Below are 15,053 nucleotides of genomic sequence, written 5' to 3'. Positions count from 1 at the left end.
TGATTTTGACATTCGAAAGAGAGAAATCGAAAGTGTTTTGGGAAGTTTTAGGGAGAGTTTGGAACAATAGGGGAAAAGGAACTTTCCCCCCTATGTACTATTTCCCGATCTCCCGCTTCAGTGGGAGATCCCTCGCAACAACTGCCCCGCCTCAGCGGAAGGGCTGTTGTCCTGGCGGGGCCAGACTATGTAGGTAGTTCGCGTTCGTTTCTTCGTGTGTTGCCTTAAAATTCCTTAACGACCCCATGAGTATAGCATCGTTTATGTTTTGAGTTGGAAGAGTCACTGATTTCACGTATCAGGACACTTCATCCAAAACTAAGTGCCAACGATCGTGAGTGGTAATATAGCCCAACTAAGTGAGTTGGGATCGTCCCCACATGGAGTTATTTGAGAATCAAGAGTCAAGTACGAATATGCTCAAATCAATCATAGCTAAAAACATTTATGAATAGAAGCATGGTTCAAATTAGGGGTGACACAAGTGTCAAATATTGGGGGGGGGGGTTTGTTTGTATTATCAACTACAACAATGAATAACACGAAAATAACAACTATAGAGATGGGATTCTTGGGATGTGATTAGATTATGGGCTAAGGTAGACAATCGGGTAATTGCAATTAATAGTAAACAACTGTAAATCAGTGATTAAGCTAGACTTTATTGGGGATAAACTTTTTCTCGAACAATTTACCCCAAATCAAATTGGTTTCTCTTGAACACCAATAAGCAGCAATTAAGCACAACCTTCGCTTTAGTCCATTCACTGTCTCGAGCTGAATGTGTGGAAAAAGGTTTAGGATTACTCTTTCGAGCTGAACCCATGACAATCCAATACCCACATGCCATCGATTCAGTAATTTTGAGTTTAAAACCTCTCTCTCGAGCAAGCTAAAAACACGAAGTTAAGATTGTATTTGCAACTACAATCCATTAAATTTAACCACAATTACCGAACGAAATCACTTTTAAACAACAAATAAACTATCAATTAACAATACCTAGCAGTTGAATCAACACATAATCACACCGCAAGAATTGAAGTTTTATCTAGACATAGTAAAAATGTAAAAATCGTTACCAAGTTGTGTTTCCATCAACTGGGTACAATTAATATAGTCTTTACAAAGGTCTAAGATGAAGAATCTTCAACACCCACTTCCAATTTCTCAGAAATGGATCTTCAAATCTTCAAAGCTATGGAAAAGTTATCTCTAAACTCAGTTTTCAGCTATAAACTTCAAAAACTGAATAATATTAAAAACTATTGAATGTTTAATACTAAACTAAGAATCTAAAAACGTATTTATAGTTGTCAAAAAGTTTGTTGCGAAGGTCCAGTCGGCGCAATTAGTCTGGATCACCGATCCAATCGGTGATCTGCCTTTTGGTCATTTTCATCGCCGTTTTGCTTTTACCTTCAGCATCTTTAGGTTCTGTAACTTTGGGCAATATGACACTCGATCGCGAAACCGTTTGACGACTCACCGACTGCTCTTTTCTCCTTCAAAGTTTATCACTCTGGAATATTAGGCGACACCGTGGCTGTTTGGTGACTCGCCTAATGGGTTAGGCGATCCTCAGGCCTTCTTTCCTTCGTTCGTTCAGCTGCCTTGTTCTTTTTTGCTCAATAGTGTCCATGCTTTGTTCTTCAATCCAAATATCTGAAATTCAAGGATTTACATCAGTTGTTGGCACAAAATATGCATTTGAGGACACTAAATCTATTAACATAAAGCCCTAAATGAGTCCAAATCGTGGACTCATCAATACCCCCAACTTAAACTTTTGCTTGTCCTCAAGTAAAACTCAAGTTTAACAGTTCAAAAAGAATGTCTCAAACAATGCTACACAAGACTCAATCATGAATGCACACAAAAAGACTCAGCTTACTTATGCTAGGATCAAATTTGCACTCAAAGACTCAAGTTGTGACTCACCATTATAAAAGAATCTGAAGTTCACATTACTTGCTTCAAATGCAAGTTCAAGCTCAACAAAGGTAGTCAAATGCCCTCACACAAAGAATGATTCCATATTTACACACAATGGTTCACAATTTAAGGTTCCGGAATCAAATGCAATGCTCACACTCACAAAGATGAACATAATGTATGATTTCACCCATAGGTTTGCCCGTATTTTCCAACCAACATTTGTTTCAGCTCACTCAAGATCAAAAAGGTCTTTTCAAGGCTTGTAACGGGGCTGAGTGCAAAGGTATGGTCATTTAGGCTCAATGGCTATAGTCCTCATGAAATGTGGTGTGAACAACACTTCCTTTCCTTTTCTTCATCATTTTTCATTCGTGCTCACAAGTCATCCAATTATTCACTTTCCCTGGACTGTTGGAAACCCCATTTCTTTTTTTTTTTTTGCATTTTCACAACTTTATTCCGTAACTTTTTCATTCATTTCTTCTTTTTCATCTTTTTCTTTTGTATGGAGGGGTTCCATTTTTCTCAAAATATGGGTAAATGGAGACTTTCTTGCACTCCTTGATTTACCTTTTCTTTTCACCACACCCCCAACTTAGGCTTTTGGCCTACGCTGACTATTCAAACAAACCACAAATCATGAGGATTATGGGTAATGGATCAATAAAAGGTCACAGTGTCATCAAGTTACTTCCAAGAAAAGGTTAAGGCTCAAAGGGTGCTGAAGCGGGGCTAACACACTCACAATGTAGGCCACAAAAAGAGGTATACTGTCAAATTGGTTCACACTCTTTAAAGTTGCCTAAGATCTTCTCAAGAGTTCACATCACTTAGTCAACCGTACCAACAGGAAAAATTCTAGGTGTCATCACATATGGTTCACGGTAAGCTCATCACACAAGGCATTGACACCAAAGTCAAACAAGACTCCACACTTTCGCTAGTGTGAAATTTTTATCACAAGAGACTCAATTCGATACTTGGCTAGTCACAACGAGATGCAAATAGTTCATCTATGCAACTTCATTTGGCCTCATCGTAGCCGCAAATTCATTTTTGTTTGATTATGAACACTATTCAAGTCACCGGTAAACGTGGCAACGGAACCGGGAGGTGCCGGTTCCGGTTTCAGTTCCAGTCCATTACCGATTCCGTCTCGATTTTGGCTTGTACTAGTTAGGTCCGGTTAGTAGTGGGTACGGGAGGGGTAATGGGACGGAAACCGGGATTTACCGGTTAGTCCCGGTCCGGTACATACTTTTTTAAAAAAAATCTTAATTATTATTATAGCCGTTGAGAGCTGTTGGGCAACGAGTTTTGGGCCCCACCAAAGGCTCTTTCAGCCCCATAACTCCCCTTTACACCTCCCTACCCTCCAAACATATTTTAATACCCCAACCTTCTAAAAACTACATTTCCATCCCTTTTTAAAACTATAAATACCCCCAATCTTTCATTCTTTTCACTCACAATTCACAAAAATATTATCTTCTACTCTCTCTAATCTCTTATTCTCGTTAAAATTATGAATTTGGATTTTGGTCTTTGGAAATTGGAGCTTCAAAATTCAACTTTCAATTTTCTGCTTTCGGTCATACAACGTCTACTTGGGACATTCGTTTCAACTCACTTTTCATTTAGTTATTTATTTGTGTGCATTTAATTATTTATTTGTTTAAAACTTTGCATTATATTTTCGTATTATATATAATTTACTACTTTTTATATTTGAATATGGATTTCGATAAAAACAATGTTGACAAGGGTAAAACAACCATAGTTGATTCGATCACTAATTTATGGATCTCAAAATCCAAGAGAAATAAAAAAATCGGTAGTACTTCTAAATCTAAAACTAAAAAACCTTCTCAATTAAGAATAAATACGGATGATTTACGCATGTTGATGAAACTGTTTTTCATATTAATAGTAATAGTGGATTAGATCCTTATCATGAACATTTACAATGAAGGTTTGGTAATTTTGATGAGGAATTACCTGAAGATGATGAACATGATGATGTTAATGATTATATTGATAATTTTGATAATAATGTTGATGAATATGATGGTGATGAAACTCAGCCAGCTACTCCCACTCCCAATCCCTCTTCCTCTCCTGCTCCCTTTCGTTGTCCTGCTCCCGTTCCCCCCGTGAATCCTAGGACTAAAGTAGAACACGCTAAAAAATCAGTTGTGTGGCAATTTATGACTCAGAATGAAGATAACAAGCTATTTGTAATAAATGTAAACATAGAATGAATCATAAAACTATAGGAAAATAGGGTGGGACGGGACATTTGAGTAGTCATTTAATGTCATATTTTAAAAATGAATTTTTGCATGCTAAAGCTGTAGTCGAAGCTAAAAAGAATGGTACCAGCCTTCTTGAAAATGTAGGAGTAGAGGGTTCTAATATGGTCCAAACACAATTAAATCCTTCTAATATTTCTGGCTCTAGTATACAACGGTCATATAGTAGAGAAAAAGATCTTGAAGAATTAGCTAAAATGATTGTTGTTATGGATTTGCCATTTAGTTTTACTGAAAATCCTGGTTTTATTCTTTATATTCAAATTGTGTATAATCCACATTTTAAAGGTTTTACTAGAAATACAATTAAGAAGGCTATCTTTGATTATCAAGCTCAACATTTTCAATATCTTTGTTGTTTATTTTATTATAATAATTGTAAAATAGCTATTACTTTTGATATGGGCCGTAGTGTAAATGATAATGATTATTTCACTATTATTGCACACTGGATTGATGAAAATTGGACATTGCAAAAAAGAATTTTAGGTTATAAATGTTATGAAATGCATAAAACCGGTAGTTATATAGCTCAAATAATTATAGATGTTTTACAAAACTATGGAATTTGTGATAAAATAAGTAGTGTCACCTTAGATATTGCTCCTAATTATAGAACTGCTGTTGAAATACTAAAACTGTCTCTTTGCCCTATTTATATTGATGGTTTTCATATTAGGTGTCCTGCACACATATATAATTTGATTGTTAGAGATGGTATAGCAATGTAAAATGATGGTTGCATAAAAGTTGAAACTGCATGTCATTTTATTTTTAAATGTCAAGTTAAGTCTAGACGTAGAGATTTTGAAAATCGTTGTCGTGAATTTTATCTTCCACCTAGAAAAATTTTAAAATCAGTATGTACTAGATGGAATTCTTTATATGAAATGCTTGAAGTCGCTTATGAGTATAGGAAACCTTTACAAATGATTTGGAATGCTCATAATTCAAAGATGACATAGAGACTTGATGATAATGATTGGAATAACATAAAAGAACTTATAGAATTCTTAAAATTTTTTTATTCAACCACAAAAAAATATCTGCACTTTATTATCTAACTATTTGCTCTGTTTTACCTAATATTTGTGCTTTTCTAATAAATTTTATAAATTCAAAAATAAACCAATGAAGAATCTGTTAAGAAAATGATTGAAAAATTTAAAAAATATTTTATTCCTATTCCTCAAATTTATTTAACCGCTTGTTTGTTAAACCCATATTACAAAGATGAAGGTGCATCACGGATGGTTGATAAAATATATTTTAATTTGGGTATTGATAGTGAAGATGATGAAATACCTAGTTGTCAAGATGTTAAAGATAGTATAAAAATTGAAGCTAGAAGATTGTATGACTTGTATAATTCTAATATAATGAATGTAGTACGTAATGAAGAGCCTCAAAGTTCTAGGAGTATATATAATAATGAAGATGATATTGATGATTTGATAGATTGTTATCTTGAACTTTTTCATAATGATAGAAATGATTTTGATGCATATATTAATCAAAATACAGAACCTACTACTATTTATCTTCTAGAATGGTGGAGTAATTGCAGCCAGAGATTTCCAAAACTTCAACCGGTTGCTCGAGATGTGTTAGCTATTCAAGCATATTCAATAGCTTCGGAAGGCGCTTTTAGTGCAGCAAGATTTCAAATTGGAGAGCATAGATATTCATTAGCAGCAGATAGCTTGGAGATATCGGTACTATTTAGAGATTGAATTAATGGCGAGGGAAGGATTTATGGTCGTCCACCTTTACCGACCAAATTTGAAAATGACGTTGATGAAATAATGTAAGATTTTAGTGACGATGACATTGATGCAATGGATGAACTAGCTAATAAACCAATTCCAGAACATGTTACTAGATAAATGTTAAATGATTTTAAAAAAGATTTCCTTGGTAGCGTGAACTATTAAATTTAAATGTCTATTAGTATGAGTATAATAATTCGAGGTCTAATTCAAATAGAACCCTTCCTAGAAAGTGGCTTTGTAAATTAGATTTTTTTAATACTCTACTAATATTTTGTAACTCAACTTGTACTATTTAATTAATATTAACTCAACTTGAATTTAAATTTTCAAACTTTTAAAGGGTGAAATTTAAACTTTTATAGTTTTAAAGTTTGAATTTAAATTTTTTAACTTTTAAAGTGTGAAATTTAAACTTTTATAGTTTTAAATTTGAAATTTAAATTTTCAAACTTTTAAAGTGTGAAATTTAAACTTCTATAGTTTTATAGTTTTAAAGTTTGAATTTAAATTTTCAAAATTTTAAAGTGTAAAATTTAAACTTTTATACTTTTAAAGTTTGAAAGTTTGTATTTAAAAGTATAAAATTTTTAACTTTAAAGTTATAAAAGTTTTAATATTATTTGAGTAATGTTCCTAACTTCCTAATTTTTTAATTTTAATATATATATATTTTTAAATATAGCCGTTGGGACCCGTTTTCCGGTTTGGTCCGGTCCCGGTCCGTTACCGGTCTGGGACGGGTATACTTTATTTTTTTTGGAATTACTGGTTCCGTCCCGTGGTGCCCGGTTCTGGTCCGTCCCGGTCCGGTAGTCCCGATTCCGGATCTGGTCCCGTTGCCACGCTTAGTCACTGGTATTAATCAAAACCGATACTCAAATTTGCAAAAGAACATCCACATTCAACACAAATAAGAGGTGGCAAAATTTTTCGGAAGGATAAAAAATCATTTATAATTAAAAACACAGAGCCACAAGCTCAAACATTCCACAAAAACAGTGTACAACACAATTTCAGCTCAAAACCTAACCTAATTATCTATGATCTGCTTATTTCCAAGTACATATCATCCGATGCGTTATCCATCGTCTCTGCGGCCGCCAAAAGCCTACCCTCTCTCGGATATTGAGTGGGTTGACCGGGGAAGAGATCCAGACGAACCTTCCAATAAGCAGAATAGAAGTTGACCACAAGGCCATCTCTGTGGGAGGCTGCTACCCATAAGGCTATCTTGGGCATGGGAAAGAAAGGCGGCGGACAACCGACTTAACTGGAGAGCCTAAACGGCATTGAGGATGAGTCCACCGATCGACAAACGACTTCTATCTACAAGTGCTTTCATTATGGATTGGTCGACTTGTCACGATTGATTGCTCACACACAATTAGGTTAGGCAGGCTTGGGGAGGTGATCTAAATCGCTATCGATACGATGCGGGGCTGATTTGCTGACCGTAATGAACTTGACTCTGCCCCAAAAAGGGCGGGAAGACCTTTGACCTGGGCTGGGGAGGGATTGGGGTCGCTTTTCTTTAGGACTCTAATCCGAGTCTTACCCCTATATATGTGGAAATTCTGCTACAAATGGATTGGATGCACGGAACTCACCTAAAAACCCAAACCTGCGTGCAGTCGAACTGCTTTATTCAACTTGGCAAAGACAAAGCATGACCTCTGGAATCAAATCGTTCTTGTCTCTGGATTGCCTCACAACTTGAAGCATGAGGCCTGGACCCATCGGTGGATTAGATCACATCTTCATGACAAAAGGTGTACACTTCGGCCTAACTCAAGGTAATGGGCCAAACTTAACGAGTCCAAACAAATTGGATCTTATTGTATGACACAACCACAGATTGGGCTTAATATTCAAGGCCTAGAAAAGATGGGTTGAATCCAGAAAGCCTTACCGCTCTTATTCCGCAGCCTTTAGCACATAGCAGTCGACGCAGAAGAAAGCAGCCCTACAAAATAGTAAAACTTCCTTCCTGTGATGTTAGTATTCGTATTACATACACTGATGTAAGTGGAATCAATCACCTAAATGACATGATTCAACTGCCAGTGAGATTAGAAGCTTCCTGAGAAGAGTAAGGTGAATCATGTAAATAGCATGATTCCTCAGCTGAAGCATTTTTTAAACACTGAAAGAGTGATATTAGAATATACCTGAGAAGGAAGAAAGTTGAATCAGCAAAATGGCATGATTCAACAACTGATGAATTGTTTGTTGAATCATCCAGTTCGCGCTCGCTCTAAAAAATAGACTATCCACAATATAAATAGAGAATCAACAAGAACTGCCATTTGCCAGAAAACTCTTATTTCGATAATAAATCAATCCTTATGCTCAAAGAGATTTCTAAAACAAACAATGGCTGGAGAATTCAGACTACACCAACCTTTCTCTAAAATAGAGAAAGAAGAAAAAATTATACAGGAGCGCAAGGAACTCCTTATAAGGTCTTGGAAAAAACTTCCAACAGACACTCCACTCAGGGAAGCAGAGCTCAGACTCAAAGCCCTACGGGAAGAGCAGAACTCTTTTGCGAGAGAAATGACATTAAAACACCGAGGTAACGGAAGTGAAGGCAACTCAACGGAGGAATAATAAGAGGAGCACATGGATAAAATTGAAGGAACAAGAGAGAAGAATAAGAATGAGTTTATTTTAGCCAATTGTTAGTTATATTTGAAATGTAGTGCTTGTTCTGTAAGCTCTCTTATAGGATCTCCCTTTGTTATTTTTTATTATAAAATATATAAAAATAGGTTATTCCTATGAGTAATGTTTCGAAATCATTTAGAAATTGTTTATATCAAAACTAAACTCCCAGGATAGAATAAATAAGAGTTTAAAAATGCTTTGAATTTATATTCATTGGAGGTTATCATGGTGTATACACTTGGTAGTGTCGTAAATAGTGTACAATCTTAGTTTCCTGCTGTTCGCCTATCTACTCTGGTTGAGCATCTTGATTCCCTCATTAGAACGCATGCTCCTTTGATGAAAGATCGCAGGTGCGGCTTTTTTATATGGTCTCTACTGCCAACTCGTTTCACTCCAATTTACCGTAGCAACTACAACAAGCTGACTAGCTCCTTGGCTCGTATGACTAGCTCGCTTACTTTACTTTCACTCAACAGCCTAGCTCGAACAAGCCAACTCTGTTCCTAGTTTTGCTACCCTGCTTTAGCCTCCCCCCTTATAACGAGCAAGTAAGTATACTAGCTGAGCTAGCCGCATTCCTAGTTACTACTTAGTTACCTTATTTCACTTACAACTATCTAAGACATTAAGGGGTTGTGTAACTGCTGTTAGAACGCTTTGTTACGGATGTCAAAAAGTGAAGATTGGTTATGTGCCAGGTCATGGTGATATGCTGGATTGGATAAAGGGTTGTTTCGTCGATAGCATTATCTGATGTGGGATGCATAGTAGCTGTTGTCACAGTAGGGGTCCCTAAGGCGGGAATTGTCCTAAAGTGGCCATAGCGTTGATTGCTCTTCTTGTTCTATCGTATGGGCGAATTATCTTAACGAAAGCCTTCTTTTTGGCCCTCGTGTTAGAGTTGTCATAACTTGTGTCTATCCGCTGTTAAATGACTTCACTTAATAGAGTCCTAAGGGCAGTCTCTTTGACAAAGGGCCGTATTAGTTTTTATTAGCTGTCCAAGGGAAAAGAGTAAGTATTGGCTGTTGGCATGTCCGAGCTAAGATCGGTTGACGCGGGTAAGGTTGCCTAGCTTGTTTGGTAAAGGACTCCTTTCTTTAGTTTAGCGGCCATGGATCGATTCTAGGTGGTTCACTTGTATACCTCTATTCTTTGAGTTCACGTTCTGATCTAGCAAATCTACTTTTCAGATGAGTTCCTTAGTTTTGGGACAGGACATGTGGGAACTAGGAGGTAACGTATCTGTTAAAGCAATCAGGCAAATGCGTGTATACTAACTTACTACCTATAGTTGTTACTGTGTTTTCTGGATACCTTTCCATGTCTTATAGGTGCATGCAGGCAACTTGAGACCGAACTTCGACTTCGTAAACTCTGCTTCATCCGAAGTGAGGAATCAATCTATCTTTTCTGCTAGCCTTTTCCCTTTTTAGTATTAGAATCTAGCTCTTGCATCTTCATTCGATACGGGGAATCTCGTAATACTCAGAAAGGCCTGTCAGCGAGAAACTCTCTATTAATAGTACGTGAATGCGTAAAAACCAAGTAGTCGCTCCCTGACGCATACACCTATTGTAATGTCGGTCAACGAGGTAAAAATCCAAATCGGAATCAAGAGTACTTTCCTAAAAAGCTAGATAGAAGAAAAAAGAAAACCGTCCCTTGACCTAAAAAAGACACTGACCACCCTAATCTAATCTCGATTAGAACAGAAAAACTCAAGACGCATACTGAAAAAGTCAATGCCTTTTTTTTTGTTTTGGCACTATTGTTGGTATGGTCTTCGGAGAATCGGTAAGACATAGCGGACGACCTTCCTCAGTCATTGGCAAAGTCATTAAGACCATAAGCCGACCTTAACAGACATCTCTTCCATTTTCGTAGATGGAAGATCCGGTGAATCAATTCAATTAGATGCCGCTTACCTAGATGCGGTGCTTGTCCCTCGAAGCGAAGGTAAAGACCAAGACATTGGGGATTCTGAATCTGACCGCACTTTCATCAGGTCGAACGACTATCGATCCTGGCCCGATGAGAAAAGGGTTGAACTCATACTTGCCTTAACCTAATCTACTTGGATCCCATATTCCATTCCATTAAGGCATTCATTCCCTTCATGTAAAGGAAGAGTTCAACATAAGTCATCTCTCTGACACTAGCTGTTCTTTCTACCTAAACTTGCGGCTTCTTTCATCAAAGATAGGTGTGAGCTAATTTTCTCGCTAAACCCCTTTCCTTACAGTCAAGTGGCTTTCCGCTCCTCAGTCCTTGCATACTAAGATTATTCTTATCCGTTCTTTCTTTCGTGGAAGTGTTACCTATCAAGGAAGTATGGCAAAGATAGTTTATCCCTGCGGGGAGGACCTCAGCTCAGTACGCATAGAAGTATAGTCTACCTCTATTTCTCTCTACTGGCTTTCTTATACCTATACCAGGAACCCAAGCATACCTTTTCTGGTTGAAGTTCCGATGAACCGGGTATTCCCCTCCTGAGCCCAAATTTACCTACACAGGGAAATATCTCAATTGGCCTAGGGCGGGGGGCAAGCTCCACTACAGGGCCGGGGGAAGAAATAGGCGTGGGGAAAAGTCTGCAACAAAATCAATTGAATAGATAGAGAAACCCGGTAAGCCTATCGATTCAAGCAAGTCAGACTAGTTTAGGCGCCGCCTTCCAGACTTCTAAAAACGGGTGGTTTTAAGTCCAGAGCCCTATTCTGGTTACAGAGTGCGGGTAGCCTACAAGTAGGCTAGCAAACTGGTGAATCAATAGACTTTGCTCCTGCCTTCACTTCCAGGAGGAATTCTATCATCCATGGCGAAAATATCATATAATAAGAAAGGGCTTACTTTTCAGAGTGATCTTTCTCGATTTCAGAATGGAAAGGTTTGGTTGGAGGCAAAATTCGGTGTAATTCACCATTTTTTAAGAAAAGAAAGGCAGGGTAGAAATTCTTGCTTACTTATTTCTCCATCTAAGTAAGAGAAGGGGGGTTGAAGTTTATAACTAGTCGAAAAAGTGATAAGAAGGTCTAATCATGCTACTTCAGTCGTATGCTTAACACATGCAAGTTGATCAGTTTGCCCTTTAGAAATAGGCTAAGAAAGCCATCGATTTGAATCCGAGGAAGGGCTTTTTTTTCCGGTATGCCGCTCCTCCAGCAAGGAGCGAGAGAAAAAATTCTGACCTATTATGTCACCTTTTTTCTTTAGAGGCTTTCTCTCTCTTATTGCAACCTTTCTGGGGAATTTCGCTGTTAGAGTAATGCCAATTTGAATAACTAGTAAGTGTCTCATGCTGTTCCTTTTAGTGATTATGGGGTTGATCCTTATTTTGAGATTTTTTAGTTTTCGCAAAGAGAAAATACCGGTTTATTAATCTATTTATTTTTATTCTTATTTTATTTAGTATCTCTTTATTTATATTTTTTCTAAGGAACTATTTGCTATCCCATTTAGGGATTTTGTGTTCTCAGCTTCTCTCTGGGATTTTTGTTTTTAGTGTCGGGGGATCACTTTCTCTTCCGGGCAAGCAAGCGGGGCTGAGTTTGAAGAGGATCATTTTGGGATTGATGTCCTCTTGGAATCATGGGAAAAATCTACGGAAACGGGCACGTCGGTGGATCAGCCAAAACTAGAACCAGAACCAGGACATGTGCCGCCTGCTATTCAAGTAGCTCCCCGGGGGAACGAAGCTGGTCCATCGAATCAGCCCCCACGAGTGGTTCCTATCTGTATCAACTAGATGAAGTGACAGGGGGGATTTCGTTCAATCTATCCAGTAGATGCTCCTAGATAAATACACCTATACACCCCCTATCGGGATCATGTACCTGGCTGAAATAGAGGCAAAAGACCTATTCGAGGTCAAGGTCGAGATTCTAAGGATCATGGCGGTCCTTGATCCAATGGGGGATTGGTTGGGACGGGGAGCTCGGGCCCTCGAGAATCCACGTACCGCCACGGGAGAGCATTCTTTGGATAAACTCCATACCCTTCTTTCGGATCTCAAATCGAGGGGAGTCAATTTCGAGTCCTTCTCTCAATTAAAGGGAAGGTACCCCTGCGAAGGGGTTGGAACGAAAACTCTACCACACAATAGAGTGGATAGCTAGGACTACTAAAATGGAGATCGTGTACAACAACAATCCTATATTTGATGTCGATTTATCCACACTTCCATTCCTTGTAGAGGAAGGCTAACTGCTTGCTGGCTGGGAGCTGTATGAGCGGTAACGTCCGCGTACGACTCCGTGAGAAGGGCGGTGGACAGAAATGGCCTTGTTGTACCTCACTCTCATCTTCAATGGGGTCTGCTCTTTCTTTTTTGGGAGAGTATGCCAATATGACCTTAATGAGGTGCGGGGCTTTGCATCTGACATTTGTTGGGCTTCTCTCTTCGGGAGCCTGCGCCTCGGCCTTTTTGTGCAATAAACCCCTCCGGTCGAAGACTAGTGGTAGGTGGTCCTGCGGAGCTTTCGAAAAAGGGTAGCCTTGTGTGTAGCATATCAATGAACAACGGCGAACCCTCAGATGACCTATCTAAGATTAGGAAGGGATCCTCAGTAGTGGTGACCCTTTCATTCTTCCACGAACTGATACATGTACAGAATTCTCATACGGGAAAGTTGACTCCTAGGTGAGGAACCTGGGGGGTTACTCCGAGAAATCCTTTCTTTCTCGTCCACTCAGGGGGTGCGGACACACCTGCGCGGATTACATGTGACAGTTACAAGAATGACGGGGAATTTAATAGTACTCGACGACATTCAGGGATGGATGTAGACCCATCGGGCAGGGATAATCAATCCGGTCCTGGTAGAAGTGGCGACCATTCTCAAAAACGAAAAAGACTGCGCTAAGGGAAGCCCTATGAGGAACTGAAACGACGGCAGGAGTGCCCTTTTTCTATCAATAGAGGGAGCAAAAAATGGTATTTGAAGAAAGAAATAAGGGTCGAAGGTTAGACCGCTCACAGTAGTTCTACCTATAGAAAGGATCATGAAAGAGGCGATCAAAATGGTACTCGAATCCATTTACGATCTCGAGTTTCTAGACACATCGCACTTTTGCCCGGGTCAAGGCTTCCACTCCGTCCTAAGACGGATCAAAGAAGAGTGGGGAACCTCTCGCAGGTTTTTGGAATTCGACATCAGGAAGTGTTTTCACACCATCGACCGACATCGACTCATCCCAATCTTTAAGGAAGAGATCGACGATCCCAAGTTCTTTTACCCCATTCATAAAGTCTTTTCCGCCGGACGACTCGTAGGAGGTGAGAAGGGCCCTTACTCCGTCCCACACAGTGTATTACTATCGGCCCTACCAGGCAATATCTACCTACACAATCTCGATCAGGAGATAGGGAGGATCCGACAGAAGTACGAAATTCCGATTGTTCATAGAATAAGATCGGTTCTATTAAGAACAAGTCGTATTGATGACCAAGAAAAGGCTTCCGAAGAAGCAAGCTTCAATGCTTCCTAAGATAACAGAGCCATCATTGTGGGGAGCTTAAAGAGCATCCAACACAAAGCGGCCTTTCATTCCCTTGTTTCGTCGTGGCACACCCCCCCCACAAGCACCCCCCGGCTCAGGGGGGACCAGAAAACGCCTTTCGTTTTCCACCCTTCGTCGGCCCTTGCCGCCTTCCTTAACAAGCCCTCGAGCCTCCTTTGCGCTGCCTTCTTCACAGAAGCCGCCAGGTTTACCCAGAAGTCTGAATTCTATGGTAGAGAACGCTGTAATAATAATTGGGCCATGAGAGACTCTTGTAAGTATTGCAAAAGGAAGGGCCCGCTGATAGACTTGGGCGAGGAAGCGATACTAGTTATCAGGTCAGAGAGAGGTCTGGCCCGTAAGCCGGCCCCCTTAAAAACCCATTACTTAATAAGGATTTTTTACGCGCGATATGCCGACAACTTACTGTTGACACCCAATTTTGGCTCTCCACATCTAACAATAATAATAATAAAATATATATGTTATGAAATTTTTATAGGAATACAAAAAGATTTTTAATTATTTATTTGACTTGATAAATTTATTTCATAAATGTTATTTCTTACAAAATTAAATTAGTATATTACGATTTACTTTCTCATTTTTTAAATAAGTGTTGTTCTTAAGAATCCAATCTATTTTTTGTTCAAATATAATTCCTTTTGTTGCAATAGATATTTTTCGTGCATTTATTAAAATTGGAAAGCTTAGTTAATTAATGATTTACTAATTTATATTAATTTAATTTTAAGAGTGACTAATTTTATCAAATAAGCTAATCTTGCAAAATAATTATCACTTATGGCTATTCAATAAAGAAAGTAGTTATAATTTAAATGAATTTAATTTGAGCAAA

The 15,053-nt window shown here is 38.5% G+C and overlaps 1 pseudogene; it reads right to left on the bottom strand.

The window, feature by feature from the left end:
* Nucleotides 1-12,845: 12,845 nt before the first annotated feature.
* LOC125842886 (uncharacterized) lies at nt 12,846-13,620 on the bottom strand (annotated as a pseudogene).
* Nucleotides 13,621-15,053: the final 1,433 nt, after the last annotated feature.

Source organism: Solanum stenotomum, chromosome 10 (assembly GCF_019186545.1).
Source record: "Solanum stenotomum isolate F172 chromosome 10, ASM1918654v1, whole genome shotgun sequence".
NCBI lineage: Eukaryota > Viridiplantae > Streptophyta > Magnoliopsida > Solanales > Solanaceae > Solanum > Solanum stenotomum.
The sequence above is the reverse complement of the archived record's forward strand: the minus strand, read 5'-3'. Positions and strand labels throughout refer to the sequence as shown.